Source organism: Excalfactoria chinensis, chromosome 21 (genome assembly GCF_039878825.1).
Source record: "Excalfactoria chinensis isolate bCotChi1 chromosome 21, bCotChi1.hap2, whole genome shotgun sequence".
In the NCBI taxonomy this organism is placed as follows: domain Eukaryota; kingdom Metazoa; phylum Chordata; class Aves; order Galliformes; family Phasianidae; genus Excalfactoria; species Excalfactoria chinensis.
Genome location: NC_092845.1, coordinates 1448755 through 1463619, shown reverse-complemented (window position 1 = coordinate 1463619; position 14865 = coordinate 1448755). Strand labels below are relative to the sequence as shown.

General features: G+C 48.4%; 1 long non-coding RNA gene across 1 annotated transcript; it reads right to left on the bottom strand.

Annotated features, from left to right (window-relative positions):
* Positions 1-1684: 1684 nt before the first annotated feature.
* On the bottom strand, positions 1685-10716 carry LOC140261508 (uncharacterized). Its single transcript, XR_011905716.1, has 3 exons — positions 10621-10716; positions 3090-3563; positions 1685-2264 (listed from the first exon to the last, which is right to left on the bottom strand). It is a non-coding gene; the product is annotated as an uncharacterized lncRNA (long non-coding RNA).
* Positions 10717-14865: the final 4149 nt, after the last annotated feature.

Here is a 14865-nt window from a genome sequence, read left to right as displayed (position 1 = left end):
GATGCTCTGGAAGGAAACGTCCATTAGCAGAGCACTCGATAACTTCTGCTTTCTGATTTATGGTAGTCACTAATGTCTGAAAATCATCTAGTGCTCTGGCTTCCTCTCTTGGCAAGAGGTGCCAGAGCAGGCTGGGCTGCCAGATTAAGTTATAACAGCTTCGGAAAGGCTCTGATGTCTCTGCTCAGACATCCAATGCTGACTGAAGACCAGACAGTCCCAAGGAGCTGCTGAACAAAGCAGCACTTTCAAAGCCATTCTCTCCAGAGGTGTCACTGTAAAGGAGGAGGGCAACCCCACACAGCACATGCACTGCAAGGCCACCACATCCCCATCCTCGGGTCAGCATCCCCAGGGAACATGGAAACAGGAGAGGAAAAACCCCACTGTGCCTGTGAGCAAATAGTCACTGTGAAAAGTTGGTGTCCAGAAGAGAAACTTTCCCTGCTCGTTTGAATTTGGGTGGATCTGATGCAAAACACACCAAAAGTGTGTGCCTGTGAATACCAAGCGTGTTAATAGGTTAAAGTAAATCCAAAGTAACATTTGAAAGCTGGAAGATGAAAGTAGATCACAGGCCAAAGATCAAACAATCTAGAACCACTTCTAAGCCTTTTAGTGCTGCAGATTATTAGCATTTGAAAGTGAAGAGCATTAGTGAGAGAAGAGGATGGGGGGGAGCAGAAAGGAATTGCTGTTGTGCAGATAAAAAGTGAAGTAAGTGACAGTGGAAGAGGAGGAATGAAAATTACCCAGCTGATTGGGCATGGCACAAAAGGATGCACGCGCAGCTGGAGGAACCACCAGTGGGCCTGCAGACTGCAGGAGCTGCCTCTGCTGCATTGGTCTCTCCAAGAAGTGCTGATGGTTTCCACTGAGCTGTTGTGGCAAAGTCTGGGAGTCATCAGCTGTGGGAATGCCATCCCTGCAGTGCCATGAGCCATGGGTTGGGGTGCACAGCTCGTCCCAGCCCACAGCATCCTTGCTGCTCCAGTGCTGCTTTACACCCAGGTGACTGAACGCAATTAGGCCAACAAGTGCACGGGCACCTGGCTCACATCTCTTTCAACCATTTGCCTCTGTTTTAGGGTTGCCAAAACCCTCCTCAGCCACATGGTGCGGGATTCTGTTAATTGATGTTTGCAGAAGCTCTCAATGGTATACGATACCTGCGTGGATTCTTTTTGTTACTGGGGCACTGGGATGAAAACCTGCCACCACAAAGGAACTCTCAGCAGGTCCTCAGGCAGAGCACAGGGTTGGTGCAGCAGGACAGGGCTGGTGGCAGGCTCTCATCTCATCCCCCCCCACTGCTCTGCTGCTACACAGAGCCCGGCACCTTTGTTTATCTCAGGTGCTCCTCTGTGTGGCTGCAATTGCAAGCAGCAAATTATGAGAAAGGAGAGAGGGAGGCGAGTGGCTGCCATCCCTATTATATGCAGCCTCGGCTGTAATAAACACTGAAGTCGACTATTCCCAGAGGGAGTTGCTAATATAGGAGATTGATTCACTGCAGTGTAACCCCCCAAGGGCTTTACACACAACTCTGACTAAACTTCCCATAAAATCAATCCAGCCTTTTCACCACTTTTGACAGGGTGTTCTAATATTAATCCACTCTCCTTGTCAGTCAGTTCTGCTAACAAAGGCTTTAATGATCTTTAACCAGGCGTAATAAATACAACATAGGTAAGTGGAGGATCCCTGGATCCCTCCAGAAGAAAAGAAAAAAAATCCCTTTCTATAGGCAATGGGCTCGCATTACTGCTGATAATAATAAAGAATAGTAAAATAACAATAATGATGACAAAGCAAACAGCTTCCAAGGGGAGGCTGAATGGTGCAACTCAGCTGCTCCGGGAGCACACGCAGAGCAAGGAGTGTGATGAGATGGGTGCAGAGATGCCAATGCCCAGCCAAGTGAAAGACAGTGCCCAGAAGGCAAGTGAGCCTGATGAGCCCCGGCTATGCTGCCCGCCTCAGCTAGCCTCAGGCACCCGCAGCAAACAGAGTTTTGTTGGAAGAAATGTAAAGTGCCTGGCCCCTGTGATTAAGCCCAGCACAGACTATTCCCTTTCTCCTGCATCATTTCCACATCTCTGCTTCTGACTCACTGCTGACTTATTCTCCCTGACAGTTAGACAGACAGGAGCCCACCTCGGATTGTTCGCACTGTAATTAGGAAAGTCCTTCGCTTCTGAAATGCGTGCAGGGCAGGCTCTGAGCGTTCGACAGGATGGAAACATGGGGAGAAACACAGGAACCTGTGTGAAAGCACAGGGAGAGTCAGAGTAGGTGTAGAGCAAGGCTCAGGGTGGTTGGGAGCTCGAGCACATGCTACAGGGCAGCAGCGGGGTCTGCATACCCTTCTCCAGTAGGGAAAATGCTGGGATGCATCACTGTGCCTTCACTTCCATGCTGCACCCCAGGGCACAGAGACATGAGCACCTCTCATTACACAGAGCCATAGAATCACATGAGTTGGAAGGGGCCTTAAGGGCCACCTAGTCCAATTCCCCCCCACTCAAACTAATCCTCTTCCCCTGCCATAGGAGGAATCCTATTGGGAGGTGCTAGATGGGTCTTACAGACAAAGTAGAGACTACAAGAAGACTTTTGTAAAGCAGAAATGGGTGTTTCATGCCACACCTGCTCTTCCCTCATTGCAGCTTCCCTTTGCTCACCCAATCCACAGTGCCACATTGCAACTGCTGCCCTAAACTCAGAGATGTATAAACACAAACATTGCTTTGGACATGGGCCACAACCAGGCTGATTTCAACCTGGACAACGTTTGTTTGCCTTGGAAGAGACAGTCGCTTGTCATCAAGCAGCAAGTTAATGGTAGGTGAAACACATGTAGCTCATCAGCACACTCATGCTGCCACAATGAGACTGAAGCAACTTGCCTATCCTCTTCCTCAAACCATCCCAGTCTGTGGCTGGGAGACAACAGAAATCAGAAGAGATAACTTAAAGGAATATCATTTGGATTGAATCAGCAGTATTCAGCAGTTAATGAGTCCAAAAAGTCCACAGGATCCTTCATGGTGCTTAATTACACGGCAAATGGAATTGGAAATACTTACACAAATTTAATGTCACGTTGGCATCATCAGGAAATCCCAGGGACATTTCCTAAGGATCACCTTAATGTCTTTTGCAGGAAAGGGAGATCCTGGGTGAGTATTACGCTACCCGTAATGTTATAAACAAATCTAATGGTCCGCTTTGCTTCGCTCCTCAACAGAACTCTTAATTATGTATCTTGCAAATGTGCTTGGAAAATGGATTAGCTACACCAGCTGTTTGCTACCATGGCACAGTCTTTTCCAAAGCGTTTGTAGTGGCTCCAAAGTATTATCCACGTCCCCTGCTCTGGCAGCACAAGCATGTGATGAGGAAGGACCAGCTTTGGTTGGATGTGCAGATTAGCTCAGGCTTTGTAGACCAGATGCAAGGTGTTTTGCTGGAATCCGTCACAGCTGTCTCCGCTTGCAAGGCAGGAATTGGGATAATTTGTGCAAGGCTGGTTTGCTTTTGGTGCGCACGTCGCTTTGCAGCTGGATGGCAGGAGAGAATAGAGAAGACTCTCAAAAACAACCACCACACTGAAGGGATTTCGCTCATGAGCAGTAGCCACGAGGAGGTGCAGGGGTGGCAGGAGGAGAGAGCAGGCAGACATTTGCCACTGGGCTTAGTAGGGGCAACAGAGTCAAAAGGGAAAAAAGCAATAGCGCTGCAGCAACACAGTACAGTGTGGAGACTGTGATGGCCATTGGGCTGCTCCATTGCCTACCACAGCCCATCTGTTCCAGAAGGGGGTTCCAAAGCATCCCAAGACAATGGTGACAAGGCAGGGTTGCAGGTGGCCTGACTAGCCATGCATTCTGCTCATCTCACTATTTCAGGGCTCCTGTAGGGGAAGGACAATGAGCACCATAGCACTGCTCATTCGAACTCCCAACTTCAGGAGAGGCTGAGGAACTCTCAGCCAACAAGTGATCAAAGAGGATCATGTATTATTTATAGGCGAAGGATTCAACTTTTTGTTCTGTGTTTACACAGTGCTTGGCATAATAATATCCTCATGCAACGAGATCCCTGCCTGGGACCAGACATCCAGAGCAGCCTGCAGGCACAGTGCTCTAGGAGCCGGACAAAGCATTACCATGCTGAGATGGGTGGCACATCCATGGCAGCTGCCAGCATCCCACACTGCCTTGGCTCCTTCCCATATTCATCTCCAATGCAGACAAGGAGCCATCCTTTAAATAAGCTCCCGAGGACACCCATTAATAAAATGCTACTTATCTCTGCGTGCTCTGAAATAGCTAGGTGGGCAGTGCACTGTAATGGAACTTTTAGCTCAAGTAGCAATGACTTTGACCGTGCAAAATTACACTCTATTCTGGCCAAATTAACTAGGTAATGCCTTGCATTAGTGTAAAATCCTCCATCAAACCATGAAGGCTGCCGTTAAAAACACTCAAGGCCAAAAAAATATGGTGGTGGGGGGAAGCACTCAGCTCAGTTAACAACCCGAGAGGATGATTTTCCACCTGGTGCTGCCCTCTGCATGTGGGTGAGGTGGGGACAGGTAGGGAGGAAAAGCAAATACCTTTTCTGGGGTGTAGCAGAGGCTGCTGGATGTGGGGTGGGATGGGGAGCACTGAGCCAAGGCACTGCCCATCCCCAAGCACCAGCAGGGTCCCCTTGTAGCTCATAGTCTCCCTCTGCGCCTGCACACATTAACATTTCCTTAACTCTGACAGTGTTCCCGTGTCACACTGAGTCACAGCTCACTGGGCTCGCACCAGGCACATTCAGAAATGCCATTTCTGCTTTGCCTCCATACCTGGAGGAGCAGCTTAGCCATCCTGGTGTCAGCACTACATGCCCACCTAAGCCACAGCTCTGCTCCCTGTATGCTTCCACACCCAGCAAAAATCCCTCAGCACCTGGTAATGGGCTCAGTGGCAGCCCAGGTACCCCAGTGGAGGCACTTCTGGCACTCCCCACAGTTGCGTTCCATGGCCTAAAATTCTTCCTACTGTAACTCCCCCACCTAAGAGGGACATGCTGCCTGTTCTCATGACTGTGCTGCTTTATACGTGCAGCACTATTTCTCTTTTTCCCCCTCTTTTGTCTGTTACTACAGCAGATCAGACTGGGGGAGCTGCCTACTAATAGGTGATCCAGGCAACTTGAACAGCTCAGGCAGAAGAATACCTGGAAGAAACTAAGGGATCTCTGACGGAAGAGCAGGAAGACATCAAATGTGGCTTAATGAGGAGAACACGACTTTCCTATTAGCGCTCCCCCTCCATGTGACACAGGCAAAGGGAAAGGGAAGAAACTGCCAAAGAGCTTATTTGTTTTGTAATTACGGATGAAATAAAAAATTACTTGGTCTAATTAGGCCTCTTTTAGTAAGAGAACCATGCAAAATAATCTCCATTTCATTATCAATGCCAATGCGACTCTCTCTTGCGCTTTATATGTTTAAGTGAAAATGTGGAAGGTCAATTTGCTATGTAAATTTTCGCAAATTTGGCTAAACTAAAACGATTACACTAATGCGTATGCAAATTAGCTTAATTGATAATGACTTCTCTTAGTAACTTTAAAGAAGGGGGGGATTATTCCAATTGTGACAATCCTCTAAAGTGTTTCTTTGCCCAATAACGAAATGGTATCTTGACAAATTAAAGAGAATATAATGAAATCAGATTAATTAATGCTATGACCAATTAGCACAAGCAAAGAGAAGAGATTTACAGAAGCAAAATTCACTAGAGCAGGCTACAGGAATTCATCATCTTTCACAAAGACATTTATACATCTTGATATTCTTCAGAGCACAGAGAAATTCTTTTCTTACACAGGTAGTTTGCTGTTAAAATAGTTATTTCTACTCAATGGAAGGAAGCGAAATAAATTCAAAAGCAAAAGCCTGTCTTATGCTTGAGGAAAGAGCTGGGTTCTTCCCCCACCTGACTGAGGTTGTTGTCCATCAGCACTCATACACAACTCCAGCAATACCCCTTTCCTCCAAAATCATGTAAATGTCAGCCTCTTCACCAAGGTTTTATAGAAAAAGGAATAGCCCTGGTCCAGCAGCAGGGGAATATTCAACAGGTGCTCTCCCATTTCAGAGCTCTCATGGAGATGCTCATCACAGTCCTGTGGACCTGACCCTGCTCAGCCATGCCAGGCTGCCTCAGAGAACATTAACTACACCAAGCAGAAAGTGACAACTCAAAACTCCCCCTACTACCACAATAAAACTAGTGTGAAGTAATAAAAATAATTACCAGCAATGCTGTATGTAATATCCTTCTGTGTCATCTCTCTCCTGTTGGCAATAAAGCTACCTAACAAATTAACTATTAGGGAGGGACCATTTATTTACCTTGTAATTAGACCATGCTGGAAAACGCTTCATATGAAATGTCACATGGACAGGTATAAATTAAGGAAGCAGCATGCAACAGTGTCCCCATGCAGTGCATGGCATGGGGTGTGAACCAGAGGTGGATCCTGTGCTGCTTCATCCTCAGCCCTGTAGCACATCACTGGGACAACATTTCTCCTTGTGAATTGGCAGATATTCCCACATGGTGAAAAGGAAGGCAAGACAGAGAGCAGACAATAAAGGGAGGCATGGACTGGCATGATGCTTCTTAAATGAAAGTTAGGGGGGGAAATTTGTTGTTGAGTTGGACCTCTCGATTTTTGATGCTGGGGGTCAGAGCCCCCTGAATGATGAGCTGCATAGTGTAGGGTTTGGCCTCCCCCAAACAAGGACAGCTCCTGGAACACCAGCTGTGGGGTGCCCACCTGGAGACCTGACTGCCTGCTCCCAAATAACTGAGTTGGTAGAGGGCAGGCAGCCAGGTCAGCATGTGTGATGGAGTGCTGCAGGGCCACAAGTTTTCTGATGCCATTATCTGAGTTCTTCAGATAGCTGAACTACTGAATAAGCACTATTGCTGGCTTTATGGCATCGCTCTGCTCAAGTTCACATCTCCAATGCATTACCTCACCTCAGCCATTCAGAAAGGAGAAAGGAAAAAAGGTCATTCTCTTAAAAAAAATAAAATACCATAAAACTCCTCCCCTAAAATCGTTCAACAAAGCAGTGGCCAGAAGGCCTAGGCAGTGGAGGTGAGGAGTCAGGAGGAGGCCAGCAGTGAGCCCTCTGTTCCTCAGCAGAGCCCCCACATTATAGCCCTGCCCATGGACCCCTCACCCTACCCAAGGACCCCCCCAGCGCTGTCCATGGTATCCCCAGCGCTGTCCATGGTACTGCTATCCCTCTCTCCCTGACACCCTCAGCCCTGACCATAACATTTCCAGTCCAGCTCCTGGTACCCAATCCCTGCCCAAATAACCCCAAGTCCCACCCATAGTACCCCCCGTCTGGTTTTGCCATCAGAGTGCTGAAACTCTTCAGTTTCTAGAAACTGCTCAAACACTCTCCGCCCTGCATTAGATGCAGCATTTATAACCACAAATCAATGGTGCTATTAAACTCTGCTCACAGCCCTGATTTCCTTGCAGCCCTGGCCATCCTCGGCCACAAACACACACTTGCTCTGCCCTGTTTTCAGTGCTGCAGAGCAGGAGGCTCAGTACCCTGAGCACAGCTCCAGTGACGTGCGCGATGGATGCGATCACCCCCCCTGTGAACCCTGCAGAGCCAGTGCGATGGAAGGGAACCTTTTGCTCGATTTATTTCACCGCAGTCAATTGTGTGGCATGTCTCCCAGTTTGTTGGTACCTCTCGAGCAAAACAGGCTCCTTCCATCTCATTGGCGTTATGCATGAGCTGGGATAGGAAATGAGCAAATATGCTGCTTGGATAAACACCCTGAAGAGGGTCTTTCTTTCCTTTCTCCTTTTATTTTACCACCCTTTTTTTCCTCTGTCTCTTTTTCTTTTGGCATTTTGTTGTCTACAAAGACAGACAGTAAAACAGTAAACAGGAGAAAAAAAGCCAAGCCTTCAGATCATCAGCAGAAATCTCTCCTCACTCCATTTTCCTCTGCTATTTGTTCAACTCTAAAACATTAAAGAAAGAACTGGGTGGGAGATGTGGGGTGTTGTTTTTTTTTTTTCCTCAGCTTTGTCTCTTATTTGTTAATTGCGCTCATCAGTGAAAATCATTCATGGTAGAGATGGGGAGCCAAAAGAAAAAGGAAAAAAAACAACAACCCAGAGCTGATCATATGCAGGGGAAATAACTCAGATGTGAAAATACTTCAAGACTGGGAGATTGCACTATTTATTCACACAAGTGTCCTGCTGTGCCTCAGAAATGCAGTGATTTAATGAGCTGCTGCAAAGGTGTTTGTTATTAAGAAATTCTGTCTCTGGTTTTTCTCCCCCGTATGATTAGGACAGAGCCCAGCAGAAATTCTGACTCGGCACACCATTAAAGATTTAGCGTCTCTCCCCTCCCTGCTCCCAGCTCCACAGCACTTTTGAATCCATTCCAGAATTAAACGCGGTACAAGCTGAACAGGGCTTGTTCAGCACAGATGCTGAGTGAGAGTTAAGGAGAAATTAGGAAGGCATTTGTGTTAACAGATGTTCCTCCTCTCTGCCGGGGATCTGCACATGTGGGGTGATAGTATGAAGATTGCTGGGAGTGGGGAGCACCCAGGAATGCCTAACGGGACAAGGACCAATAGGGGATCTCACCCCACATCACTGGGCTATGCCACCCAGCAGGGATGCCTACATCCATCTCAGCATTGCTGCCATCCAGGTTCTTCATGGAGTGGGTCACCAAAGCCACCTCAGGATGCTTGGTGCTCACCAACCCTTCCCCAGGCTCCTGTCCCTTAGCCTGATGCTGGTTCCCCACCTCGACTCAGTGATCCAGAATGCAAAAGAATATCCATAAGGGGAATTTTCTGGGGCACCCAGCTCCCTGGTGATTTAAGCACGCTCCACGCAGCATGTCTGCTCTGGTTGCTGTGCTGGAGCAGAGTGTTTCTCCTTTCAAGTCGCTCAAGCACCGCTATTACTCTGAGGCTAAGCAGCGCTAATGGAGAAAGCATTCCAAGTTTCATTTTCCTCTGTAATGGAAAATGCAAGAGCGAGATTTCAGTCTGTGAGCACTTCTATGAAAAAACAAATATCTTTATTGGCACTGGACAGCCTGCCAATCAGCCACAAAATTGCTGGCTTCTCTTTCTCCCCTGAAGGAATGCCTCTGCATACAAAGATACCGGAAAAACTTCAGGGCCTGGAGGATAAAAGGCCCTTCTTTGCCTTTCATTGGGTGATTTGCAATGCATTGCTTCAGCATAATTTCCCATCTCCACCGCTCACAAAGGACGCTCTGTTGCTATCTGTGAGTTTAATAATTTCTGTTCCCTACACCTTGCATTCATAATGCATCTTTCAACACTTCAGCTCCTGCTGTCCAATAAAACCTGAGGCTTCACACCAAGAGAGACCTGGAGCTTGAGCTGCTTCCACTGCAGCCCCAAAGCTCCCACATGAGCTGAGCTCCACAGTGCTAGAAATGAGCACTCTGGAGGGACTGGGTCAGAGCAACCCAACTGCAGACGGGGTGGTGTCTGCTTTCAGCCCTGTCACTCAACAACTAAGAAAAGCAATGCATAGCTTGTGTGTTCCCATCTTCCCAGATACGTGGCTGTCATCTCCTCACAACTTCTGTCCCTCCCAGGGGACAGTCAGGTGCCCAGGGCCAAGCAGGTTTCATGATTTGATCCTTGTGAGGCTTTTGTTCCATACTGCCCAACTCTGTACATTTCCCACCATCACCACAAGGCAAACTGCAGAAAACTTGTTACCACCTGTTTTCATATGGGAGGATTTGTCTCAGTTATTCCCCAAAGCCTTCAGTCCCCACAGGACATATTTTATATCCATTTACCCAGGAATTCAGCTATTAAAAGCCTGCAGACGTGAAGCATTTGTAAAGTTAGTACAAGAGACTCCAAATAATCCATGGCTCCGTCTGTCCTGTGAGCCATGCATCTCCCTTCCCTTCCAATAGATACAAACAGAAGGCACAAAGCCTGGTGGGGCGGCTGCAAGGCAATGACCCTCACGCACCCCCAGCACAACTCCCACATCCTGAGCCCAAGAACAGAGAAGCAGAGGTGTCAACTCAGAAGTGGGCAGACGTTGCTCTCAGTGCCCTTTGTGTTGGTGGCATTAAATAAATGTCCCCTGGCTCCCACTGGCCATGGCCTGACCCTTTTATCAAAATGCATCAAAATGCTTTTCACAACAGCAAGGAAAAGCTCTATTATTTATTTGGGCAGCCCTCACAAAGTCCTGTATGGGTCACACAAGCAGCATCTATCTGATTGCTACTTTTGGCACATGCCAGAGGAAGGAAAACAGAACCTGTCAGTGCTGCGGCAATGCAAGGCTTTGCTGAGACCGGGTCTTGCTGCAAACACCCAGACCAGAAGTGCATACACAGCAACATGCCAACAGCAGAGCTGCACACACCATAGCTGTGTAACCTAATGGAAAGTACAGCAATAACAGCAGAATCCTAGGCTACAGCAAGCAAGAAGTTACTCAAATGCAACAGTCATAGGCACAGAAACAAAAGAAGCTTCTTACCTTCAGAAGGCCCCAAGTACTCAGGGATCTCCAACAAGATATACTGGCCTCCACTGCCAACCCTTAAGTGAGATTTGGGAAGGGATGGATTCTGGCTCCACCCTGTTCTGGTCACTCAGGTGCATTGCACTGCTTGCACCTGAGCTCCCCTGGGCTGGCCCTGCCTTCCCACCAGGTGCTCAATCACTGCTTCAAGCCATGACTTAGCATTTCTGCTATAATAGCCTCACACAGAAACCTCTGCAAAGCCTTCCAGGCCAGGCCAGCTGCTCTGCAGCATGCATCTGAGTGTTTTGCACAAGCACAAAGTTCTGTAAAAGCACTGAATTATTGAACCACTAGAGTCAGCTCACTCTCCGCTTTCTGGGTGAACAGGTCGTTAATTACCTGCAGTAAACAACAGGGGCAAAGAACCAACCAGAAAGCAGGACTGGTTCTGTTCACCCAGACCCCTTCCTGCAGCCCACCTGTGTGCAGGATGAGACCCCCTCTCTGAGCACCTGCTCTGCTATGGACACAGCCTACCCTGGTCTTATTTACTTACTTTGGTAGGGCCCAGTGTGTAATACAACTGTACACAAATAAATAATGCAGACTGCTAAAGATTGCTGCAGAGGTGACTTTTCTGGGGATTTAATGCTCACATCCCTCACACTCTTGCCACAGCGAAAAAGAAAAATTACAAATTGATCTACAGGACCAGGCTCCCCTCTCACACTGCCCTGCTCCATTGCTATAAATAATGGCCAAACCCCTGGGGGCTGCATGCAGGTCTGGGGGATGGGAGGTGCTATGCTTTGGTGCTGAGGACCCCACTGTCACCTGGGGACCCAACAATGCATCCCCACTGCTGGAGCATCCAACCCTATCCCCATGCTCTCATTGCCCCTGGTGTCTCTCTTGCAGTCCTTGACATTTTCTTTCTCAAGGGGCAAGTCCCTGGTGCATCCTCACAGAGTAATTGTGAAATTATTATGGTTGGTGATTTTAATTTAAATTGGATGGAGAAATGTTGTACTGCGGCTGACTCATTTGCTATGGATTTTCACTTAACCAAATTGATTAGTCAACCAACTAGACTTAACTTGAAAGTTGTAATCATTCATTATTAGATCTAATTTTCATGTTGCTCCCAGACTACGTTCAGAAATTGAACTGCACAGACTTTAACCAAGTTGGGGCGGAGGCTCTGGCAGGGAAGTGCCCAACAATAGAATCCTCCTGCTTGCACCCCCCTGGGTGTTTGGAGTGCTGGAATGGTGCAGAAGAGCTAGAGTACCGCTGGGTCCAGCCCCAGCCATGCATTCATGCTGATGCTCCCCATCTCCAAGTACAGTTCCAGAAACATCTGTCCTCCCCAAGAGCATGCAAAGGGGCAGAACCCCCAAGCTGGGGCTAGCAGAGCCCCCTGCCCATCCTCTCACATGTACCCCTCGTTTAGGAGCAGCTCTGTGTATCTGTAATTACCACCAGGCACTGCAGAGGCCACTGCCTCTTTAAATAAGCAGGCTGCATGCCAATTAATACCTTTAATTAACAGTAAGGACTTGCTGGAGGGACTAGGGCTTGGTCTCCCAGATGGACTCTCTGCCTGTTGATCCAAGCGGCAAGGCTCTGTTAGGTCAGGCTGGCTGAGACCTGCTGCCGGATTGCTCACTGCTCCCTGCCAATTAAAATGACTGTGAGGGAAAAGATACCTCCAGTGGGACAGCCGGATAGGCAGGGACGGGCAGCCAGACAGACAGCTGGACACACAGCAAGTGGGCAGCCAGACAGACAGTGAGGGACAGCCAGATAGACAGCTGGGCGGACAGCTAGACAGACAATGAGAGGCAGACAGACAGACAATTGGACGGACAGTCAGACAGACCACAAGGGACAGCTGGACAGACAGATGGACAGACCTCAAGGGACAATCAGATAGACCATGAGGACAACAAGACAGGCAGGCAGACCTCTAGGGACGGCCAGACAGACCGTGTTCCAGGGTAGGGGGACAGGCAGGGCAAAGCTTCCCAGTGCCTCTCATTCTCTCCCTGGCTCCTGCAGGCTTGGCTCTGCACACAGGGACCCCAGAGGCTGCGTTTCAGCTCCCCACCTTCCCATCCAGATAATTGTCATGGTAGCAGGTGCAGGAGCAGCAGGCCAGAGGGAGATCTTTATTCAAAGCAATGTATGTTAACGTCTCCAAAAGCTTTTAACGAAGGCCATTATTCCCACCCTGAGAATCGATGCATTTTAATTCCCTCCGAGCTATTTGTTTGGCTTTGCTTCTGTTTTTCAAACACGCAAGACACGTTTAACAAAACAAGGTAGCCCTGCAAGAGAGACGGCACATTGCATTTTCCCTTGAAACTCCTGGAAGTTCATTTTCAAAGCAGGGCAGTTTTCTTGGAATCAATGCATATCAACCAAAATCAATAGTTACTTTACGCAGATGGGCTGAGACACCTAAGTGATAGCGCTCTATGGCGTTGCTATCCAAATCTATATGTTTTCAACAAGTCAATGCATTTTAGCAGCTGCTACTGTCTTTTCACTTAAAAACAATCCAATTGCAGTCCCTTTCCACTGAGTGCAGCGATACCCTCTGTGCATTTAGCGAAACCAAAGCACATGCACTTGAATCAAAACCTTTCCCTTCTGCGCCCTCAGGTTGGATAGTAGGGAAAACTCCTTTGAAAGAGTGGTTTGGCACTGGCACAGCTGCACTGGGAGGTGGGGGAGTCTCTGTCCCTGGAGGTGTTCAAAAAGCATGGAGACGTGGCACTGATGGACACATTAGTGTGCAACGTTATTGGTAGGCGGATGGTTGAACTGGATGATCTTTTCCAACTTCAGTGATTCAATAGTTGTATGCCAACCCCTCTCTGCAGACAGAGCTCTGTGAGCTCAGCCCCAGCCCAGATCCCCTTCTCCCCATGGCTCCATGTCCGCAGAGCACACAGCAGTGCCACGCTGAGCCTTACATCTTTACAAACCAACGCAAATCCCACATTTAACGCTGAGCCCTGATCGTTCACTCCCTCCTCTCAGTCTGGGATGAAAACCACTGCTGAACAGGCACTCCAGCTCTTGACCACTTACATTTCTACTGACATTTCATAAGCTTTTTCATCTGGCTTTGCTCTTCTGTAGTGCAATCACCAGCATGTCCAGGTGCGCTGGCATGAAAGGCAGCATGTAAGCAGATTTTTGCAGGACAGAGACATTCAATTTAGTTAAAAGGCTCTGCCAAGTGCAGTGCCTTCAAGAAGAGAGAACTGCAAGTCCCACTCGTCCCAGATACTCAGGGAGAACTCCAGACAGGGAGATTGGCCAGGGTGAGTTATTGCCATCAAATGCTTCTGTGATGTTCACAGTGAGGCATTTTCCTCTGCTTCTTTTTTTTTTCCCCTATTCCTCTTGCTGTATGCAAATCTCTGTTCCCTGTGAGTTATTAGATAACAAAGGGCTGTTTGCTCTGCAGAGACTTGCTTGTGTCTGAACCTTGTGAGAAGGATAATTAAGGAATGCCGTAGGAAGCTGCACCGAGGATCATTTCCACCCCTCCCAAGCTCAGTCTCCAGGAGGAAGCTATGAGTTTCCTCCCAGGCAAAACACAGTGGGAGCAATGGCAGCATGAGCACCTGACTCGTGGGGAGCATGACAGAAAACCCAGGTCAGCCCCACAGCTGCATTCAGGAGTCCACTTCTCACCCCTCGGATGTGACTGCAGTCCTGACAAATGGATCTCCCTTTTTCCAGGGCTGTGTTATGCTGGTGGGCATGGGCAAGCCAAGCACCCAGACCTCTGACCAGCTATTCTCTGGTTAATCACTGTCCACACAAACACCCCAGCTCAGAGTTTGCGGGACACCATGAATTCTTTCTTTTGCCATAAGCAAGATGCCCAGCACCCAACTTCAGCCCCCCCAGGGATGCTGTATTCTGCAGTGCCCTGGAGTGCTGAATCACACATCATCTCCCCTCCATGTCCCCAGATCCCCCCTGCTCCCAGCCACCCCCGGAGCCTTGCAGGCATCCCAGAGCCCAGCACTGCCCGCCGCCGGCCGTGTTGCCATGGAGAAGATTTCTGTGCCATTGGTGACACAAAGGAAATTGTTCTTTCCTGAGCTTGCCTGGGATGCAGCGCTAATGAGGAGGAGGAGGAGAAGAGTAGAAAAAGGGCTGGCTCTCTTCCTTTCTTTGGCTCTTTATTTCTAGTGAGAAAGAAAAAACGAACGATGGAAACAACAACAACAA